An 8,974-nucleotide genomic window follows, 5' to 3' on the forward strand; every position below is an offset into this window, starting at 1 on the left:
TCCACTAGTGCAGTGCCACCTTGGTGATCGGGACTTGCAGGCAGTTTTTTACGTCTCAGCACCAGTCTGTAGATAATACTTTAAGACTAAAGCCTCACGTTGCAGAAACACAGCATCTTTTGTTGCAGATTTTCCTGTGTTTTTTGAGCTAAAGTCAGGAGTGGATTTAATACTCCTTTTCAAGCTGCTCCTCATTCTGGCTCAAAAAGAATGCAGCAAAATCTGCAACAAAAAATGCTGCGTTTCTGTAACATAGGGCATTGGCCTAAAGGCGTTCTTCAGGGAAAGTTTTTGCAGTTGTTTGTTTGTTTTTTTTTCTAGTTTTTTTTTTTTTATTTTCTTGATTTCTTCCGGGGTTCCTAGATGCCATACCTAGGATCTCCATGCTGGTTCAGAAACCTGTGGCAGAACCAGCCTAGAACCTAGGTGCATCCTTCAGAATATCCCCAGAGAAAGCAAGTAAAAAAAAAAACTCTAATAAAATCACTAACTTTTTCCCGTATCATGACATCGTATTACGTCATGGTAATGTTTCCCGCTCAAATGCTAATCTGGTGAAATTGACAACGAGTGTCAGCTATATGAAACGGCTGATACCTGCAACACCCATGGCTAACGCTGATCTTCATTTGTGGCTGTTAACCCCTTAGATGCTATGATTAAAGGGATTCTACCACTAAAACAACTGTTTTTCTATTTACCACATCGGAATAGCCTTAAAGGGATTCTACCATTAAACTACCTTTTTTTTCTAATGAACACGTCGGAATAGCCTTAAGAAAGGCTATTCGTCTCCTACCTTTAGACGTGGTCGCCGGCGTGCCGTTCCGTAGAAATACTGGTTTTAACCGGTATGCAAATGAGCTCTCCGCAGCAATGATGGTAGGCCCCAGCGCTGAAACACCGATGAGCGCGTCCCCATTGCTGCCCAGAGCTCTTTCCTGCACCGCCTCCTTTTTCTGCAGCAACTCCGCCTCTTCTGGCTTCTCTTGCTCTTGTAGTTCTATACAGGAGCATAGAGAGGCCACCCCAAAATGGCCGCCGGCCAGCTCCTGTATTAAACTGCAAGAGCGTATCACATTGAAAGGAATAGGGAAAAAAGCAGCCCATTCATTTCAATGGGGAGCGCACGTATGCCAGCTCCCATAGAAATGAATGGGATCTGCTTTGTACGCGCTCATTCTGAACGTGTTTTACGTTCAGAAAGAGCTTAGCGTATACTCAATGTGAATGACACCCTAAGCTGGGATAAGCGGCCACAAGAAAATGACCGCTGGCAAGCGCAGTCGGCTCTGCCTGAGGCCCAGAAGTTTGTAACCAGCGCCGGAAGAAGACGTAGGGAGAGGCCGTTCCAGGCGAAGATAGAGGCAATGCTGGAGAGTTCTCTGGCAGCATTAGGGACGCCCCCATTGTTGCGAGAGAACTCTTTTTCATACCAAAGAAAACCAGGATTTCTACCGAATGGCGGTGCGGAGAAGACATCTAAAGGTAGGAGAATAGCCTTTTTTAAGGTTATTCCTACGTGTTAGGGAGAAAAAATGGAGCCGAACACCATGACAGGCCAGACATACTCTGACACATTGCTAGTAAGCACTTATGGATGCGATTATATTTCACCCACTAGAAAGGACAAATTGATGATAGAAGGCTAGTAGTTTAAAAACGTCCTATTAATTGTGTGATCAGTTCATATTTTATAGAATGAGGATTTAACTACTGTACTATTCTTCTTAGTAAATTACATGTTTAGTGATATATTTTAAAAAAATTGTTACATGTAGAAATAGGTGTTAAAAAATATTGGTTCTTTTAATCTTAACATATACCGTATATACTCGAGTATAAGCCGAATTTTTCAACACAGTTTTTGTGCTGAAAAAGGCCCCCTCGGCATATACTCGAGTCAGCAAAAAAATATATATATATATTTTTTTTTTAAAAGGTATCCCTGTGTCTGAAAGTGCCCGGTCTACTGAATATAGGGTATCTGCAGTGCTCCTGTTCGGTCTGGAAGGGGTTAATAGAAGCACTGCAGATAACCTATATTCAGCCAGACTGAATTCCAAGTGGGGGGGAAGAAAAAAACGTCCTCAAGCTCAGGGAAGGGGCAGACAGACAACCAAAACACCCCCTCCGCTTTCCCAGCATCTACTGTACCCAAAAACTCCGACCATTTTAATTTTTGAAATTTTCCAGTAGCTGCTGCATTGGGCCATAAACAGACAAAATTGATTCCTGACTCAGGAAATTTCTGGGGCTTATGCTAATCTCAAAATTACTAAAATATAATATAATTATATAATATATATATATATATATATATATATATATATATATATATAATTTTTTCATCCAGAGGAGAAAAGTATAAACTTAAACCACAAAATTTGAAACTTTCATTGGAAATGCTACAAATCTGCTCATCCTCATGAATGCCTATAGTCATTCGGTCAGTGGTTTTCAGAACTACTGTATAGTGCTTTAATGTTAGTTTCTAATAGTATGTGGCAGGAGTCAGCTGTCCTGAGATGAGAAAATGGACATTCCCTTCAGGTCAAAATATCTTTAAATTGGTGGTCAAAACCAGAGAGTGTGAGGCAGGGTGTCTTTTGGCATTAGAACAGTTATTCAGTTTCTAACGGATGGGTTGCCAGTCATCTAAAGCAGGGAGGGGGGGCACTCACTGTCACTGTGCATTGGCCGCTGGGCTTTGTAGTTTCTTCTAGCTGCGCAGTGGCCGTGCAAGCAGACTCCGGGGAAGGCTCTGTGAGCTGCTGTATGAGAGGTTATAGCCCCCTCCTCCTCCAGTCTCCAGCTCAGCAATTGATGCGGGGCCATGTGAAACCTTGCTGCTGCTACAGCTCAGTTCCTGCCATCTGCATCCTGCAAAGTCTCCCCCAGGAGGAGGAGAAGTGAAAGTGAAACAGAAAAACCACCAGGTACCTACTGGGGGGAGGAGGGGGGGGGCTACTTCTACTAATGCCAGGAATTTGGGGTTATTAAACTAGTTTTAGTAGGGGGCCACATGGTGGCTCAGTGGTTAGAACTGCAGCACTGGAATCCTGGTGTTCAAAAACCCCCCAAGGGCAAACAAACATCTGCAAGGAGTTTGTATGTTCTCCCTGTGTTTGCGTGGATTTCCATCCCATATTCCAAAGACTTACTGATAGGGGGAAAAAAAAAGCACATTGTGAGCCCTATGTGGGGCTCACAATCTACATTAAAAAACAAACTAGTTTTAGTAACTCCATGTGCTTCACATTAATAGCAATTGACCCCATCATGTCCCTCACATTAACCCCTGTGTGCTTCACATAATGGTTACTAATATGTGAGACATATGGAGGGACTAATAAAGGACCTCAATGATGAAGATAATTATTACCTCCATATGTCCCACATATCAGTAACCCTTATGTAAAGCACACAGGTGTTAATGTGAGGGATATGATGGGGTTAACTGCTATTACTATGAGGCACATGGAGTTACTAAGCTGTAATGTACATAACCATACTTTTTGTTCTCAACTGAGGATAAAAGTACGGACCCAGTGGCATGAGGGCTGGTTCACACCTGCGCCCGGTCTCCACTTTCAGGTTTCCGTCTTCTGCCCGAGAAACTGGACAGGAGACGGAAACCGGCAGTCACTTTTTAATCCCATTCATTTGGAGTACATCCCTAACTTGAGGACCTCACAGCACATCCACGTCCAAGTTGACTATGTGATGATAATACACAGGATCAGTCAGGGTCAGGTAGTTAACATCAGAAAGACTGGGCAGGGTCCATACAGTGGGGTTGTTGAACTTGGTCTACAGACAGTCTTGTCTTCAGCTTAAAGGAGCAGCTGGTTTCAAATATTTTAGTAAATGAACAGTTCAGGTGAATATAAGAAACTTTGTAATACATCTTATTCGATTAAAATGCTCCTATCTGATGTTATGTGCTCCTATCCTGCCTGGCAAACTGCTCCATTCAGAGAAAGAGAAAATCTGTCTTCACTGAACAAAGCTGCCATCCATAATGTCTTGGGCTAGTTGCAGATGACTGTGCTGCAACCGGCCTGCTGTGAATTAAAAGCACATAAGACTCACTGAGGTTTTAGAGGAGGAAAATAGGGGGAAAAAATTTTGAAGTAAAATATTTAATATGTGGGAGTTGGTTTTTTTGCAACAGCTACAGGGCCACATTGACAGGTGGCCCTGCAGCTGTATGGGGATGCATAGGGTGCAGGATCAGGTGTACTTTTTAGTTATACCATTCTGGGGAATGTATTATTTTGATCACTTTCTATTCAAATGAGAGGCGAAACAATGGAAAAGTGTCAGTGTGGCACTTCTGATTCTCTATCCCATTACAACATTCACCCTTTGGGAAAAAAATATTTTGTAGACCGGGCATTTTCAGTCATATGGATACCTAAGGTGTGCGTCTTTCACAGTAATTTTCTACTTTATATGTACGCTAGGGAGGTTTATTCAAAGGGGGTGAAATAAATAAATTAAAAAAATTAACTTTTATTAGCCCCCCTCCCATGGGGCTTGAATCTGCAATCATTTGGGATAATCTGTACATTACTACCAGTATTGAGGCTGGTTTTGGGTACAGGCCGACATGATGTCAACGCACCTCCTGCGTCAGGAAGCAGACTTTCTTTGCGTGGACCTTGCCCATGGAGAAGAGGCAGTAGCGGAGGCTATTGCAGGTAGGTAAGGAACTTTTTTTTTTTTTTTTTTTGTGAAGTTGTGGGTGTTGTAATAGTGTAAGGGGTTGAGGGAGGATTCATTAGAGGGCATTAGGACAATAGGGGGGTTATTTAAGGGCTATTAGGGGGCATTACAAGGAGGGACGTCATTTATATAAGCTGCCGTTAGTAGCGTAGTATTTATCAGGGGCTTAATATAAGGGTTAAATTCATTTTTATTAAGGTGGCACTTGGGTTTTATTAAAGCTACGGCCCCATGTAGCAGGCTGCAGGAAAAAACATGGCGGAAACAAATTGCAGTTTTTCATGTAGAGCTTTTCACGCAAAGTCCGTAGGTTTCCACTCTGAAGGAACTGTAAGGGTAAGTTCACACGATGTAACGTTGAGCATGATCTGGCACATATACTTTTATGCCACATGAGGCCCGGCCATAGACTAAGGCCCCACATTGCGCAAAAGCAGCTTATTTTATTTATCTGTTATTTTTTTGTTGTGATTTTTTGAGCCAAAGCCAAGAGTGGCTACAAATCGAAAATATATAGAAAGCTCTTATACTTCTAACTTCTGCTCAATCTATGCTAGCGTTGTTACCAGCGATACGCTGAGTCTGCCGATGCAGATACTGCATGTACATGGACACGAATTTTTATGTATGAAGCAATAAAAGTTTGAAGTTTTTATCGTATCCGGAGAGTGCTGGAAGTTCTTCGTTTTTCTGGATTATTCATGCCGAAGGAGTCCTATGGTGTCCGTGCATCCCGGTTGATGAATATATATTTAACCCCTTCCCGACATGCGCCGTAATAGTAAGGCGCATGTCAGGTCTGTAACTATGGCGACCGCCTGGGAGCCGGGCGGCCGCCATAGCCGCCGGGTGTCTACTGCTTTAAGCAGTAGACAACCGGCTCTCATGCCTCCGATCGGTCCCCGGACCAATCGGAGGCATTAACCCCTCCGGCGCCGCGGTCAAAGGCGCCGGAGGCGCCATTTTCCCGGCGGCGCATGGGCGCCGCCATTTTGCCCGGGATCGCCGGCTCCTGGAGCATGCTCCAGGGCTGACGTCATGTTGCCATGACAGCCGGGAGCCTGTACAAGGCTCCCAGGCTTGTCTGCAAATTCTCTCTTTTGCAGGCTGGTCTAGGCAGCCTGCAAAAGAGAAGATTATTTTTTGCAATACATTAGCATTGTAATGCATTGCATTAGTGATCAAACCCCCTGGGGTTCAACACCCCTAGGGGGTCTAATAAATGCAAAAAAAATTTTTTGAAAAAATATAAAAAGTATTAAAAGTTCAAATCACCCCCCCTTTCCCTAGAACACATATAAAAGTAGTTAAAAACTGTGAAACATATACATGTTAGGTATCCCCGCGTCCGAAATCGCCCTCTCTACAAATCTATAAAAATATTTTTCCTGTTCGGTAAACGCCATAGCGGGAAAAATAGTCAAAAGTGCCAAACCGCCTTTTTTTCACTGTTTTGATTCTGATAAAAATTTGAATAAAAAGTGATCAAAGCAATAACATTTCCCCAAAAATGGTAGAACTAAAAAGTACACCCGGCCCCGCAAAAAAAAGACTCACTATGTGCATCCATTAATTTATATTCTTTGATCTTGGGTTGGCTGTATTTATCCACTGATTTAATATGACTATTTGAGCTAATGCTCATTTACCTTCATAGGAATTGTATTTATATCTTGTGGCTGCATGTACAGCCACCTTTATCTATATGAAATATTTGACATGTATTAGACCCTCCTTATGCTTCTTTTGGAAGTACTGATTCCCCTTTGATATATTTTTCCAATCCCAAGGAACAGTTCAAGGGCAACTATTCAAGGCTATTCTTGAAAAAGAAGCCAAGGGGGGGGGGCGTGGCTTGGCATGCAAGCGGGCGGCAGCTTACCCTGAGAGCTCCGCTCTAGACTCCGGGATCCGGGCTGTTTTCTGCGGCGATATGGGCAGATCCCGGTCACAGCGCACCAAGGGGGACCCTTCTGCCCCCCCTCCACCTGCTAGGAAGATCCCGGCCTTCTTCACCCCGCGGTCGGGGCGTCAGGAGCCCGTACAAGATGCGGCCTACTATCCGGCGCCATCTTCCTCCTCAGCGCGTGGGCGCCTGCGCGAGCTGTCTGGTGCCTTTTCCTCCTCTATGCTGGACCTCCGCTGCTGGGACTCAACCGCTCCGGGGCCCTCCACGCTACCTGCAGTCGGACCTCAGGTACCTGTTGCTGTTCCTCCTGCTCTGGAGCCGGCCCTCTCCTCCTCCAAATCCCCTGCTCTCTGCATACATAATGCTCCACAGGGAGCAGCGGCATCAGCGGCACCACTGCTCTCCGCACCTGATTCCCCTCCATTTGACCCCAGGTCCACCCCTAGGACCCTCCAGTCATCCCTTCCACAACACCACCACTCCATATGGCCTCAGGGATCCCTGGAGGGAGTGACTGAATGGGGTGCTAGTCCTCTGCCTGCACATCACCTGTCTCCAGCTGCCGGCCAGGATTTGGTACCCCCTGCTCTTGGACCTGACTTTTCCTCTGTGGCGGGTTCGTCCTCCCCCCGGCCGCTTGTGAGAGGGCACCTGGACCTGCGACCCCCGCCGTGACCCTCCGTGCGGAGGCCCCTGCATTTGTATCTCACCTTCCTCCGCCTGAGGAGGCTGCTCTTACCCTGCAGAAGTTTCCAGAACTACAGGCCTTACTAGCCCTAAGTCGGAGGAACATGGACAGTCTTGCTTCTGATCTAAAGCACGCCTGGCGCCAGGACCTGCGTGTGGTCCAAACGGACATTTCTGACTTACAACAACGAGTACAGGTCCTTGAGGAATCACAATCTGCCGCATCCTCCTCTCTCGACTCCATCAGCAAATGGCTGTTCATTCCGTGCAAATTTTGTAATTTAGTCTCTCACATGGATGATATCGAAAATCGCAACCGCCGTAACAATATCCATATTCGGGGTCTCCCAGAATCCGTTCAAACTACGGACCTGGTCCCGGTTCTGTCTGGTATCTTTAATTCGCTGCTGGGGCGCCCTCCTGATTCACACATTGAGATGGACCGTGCTCATCGGGCTCTCCGCCCTCGCAGTGAGGACCCTAGTAAACCAAGAGATGTAATTTGCCGAATAATTTTTATGCAGTCAAGGAAGCTATAATGCACAGGATTAGAGATGTTGGCACAGTGGACTTTGAGGGATCCTCCCTATCGATTTACCCGGATCTATCCAGATACACCCTTCGGCAACGAGCAGTTTTGAAGCCTCTCCCTCCTCCGGGAACGCAGAATTCCTTATCGCTGGGGCTTTCCATTCTCCCTACAAGTCCGCCGGGGTGACCGACTGCGCTCTCTTGCCCATCCAGATGATCTTCCGAACTTTCTGCGGTCCCTGGGTCTGCCAGCTTTGCAGCTTCCTGATTGGTCTTCCCTGCTTTCCGCCTGCAATTGGATGCTGCAGATGACTCAGGTGACTCCGGCCCTCTGCGCTCTCAGAGGCCTCAACGCCAGAGTAGACCCTCCTCTGCCCGGGGGTCCCAGAAGTGACTGATTCCGCTGCACTTTGGATGTCTGTGACCGGACTTTGTGAGTTTGTTCCATGCCCTGTTTATTCGTGATGACTTTTTCTAGTTTTGTCCTTTATATTTTTGCCCACGTTTATATGTTGCTTGCCCTAGTCTTCTAGCTGCTTTCTATTTTCTTTGTGTTACTGGTATGTTAAGATGCCCGTGTGTCGGAGTCGGAGCTGCTTTTTCTTCTGATTGTTCCTTCCATTCTTCTTTGTGTGTTTCTCTTCTGATGCTCTTTGTTCGGCCGCGTGGCTTGCCTTCTTTGCCCCCACATAGCTGTGTCCCTGCAGTGCGGGGTCATCTGGAGACTCGTGCTCCTGTTACTTAGCTTTCCCCTGAGGGTACCCCGTTAGCCCTCTTTTTGTGTTCTTGTTCAGTGTTTTGTTTGAGGTCTCAAGTTCTTCAGTTCTTGTGTGTTACTTGTGTAGTGTGGTCTCCCTTCCTTCCCTTCTGTTCTTCCCTTTTGTGTCTTATTTGTTCCCCGTTCCCCTCCAATGTCGGATATATCCGTCTCCTCTTTCAATGTCAAGGGGCTCAATGTCCCTGAAAAGCGTTCGCAAGTATTATACGATGCTCATAAGCGTAGGGTGCAAATTCTATGTTTGCAAGAAACTCACTTCCTAGCTGCTTGTACGCCCACGATTAAGAATAGGTACTATCCGAAGTGGTTTCATAGTAGCAGCGCAACGGGTAAGGTTA

Source organism: Leptodactylus fuscus, chromosome 2 (genome assembly GCF_031893055.1).
Source record: "Leptodactylus fuscus isolate aLepFus1 chromosome 2, aLepFus1.hap2, whole genome shotgun sequence".
In the NCBI taxonomy this organism is placed as follows: Eukaryota; Metazoa; Chordata; class Amphibia; order Anura; family Leptodactylidae; genus Leptodactylus; species Leptodactylus fuscus.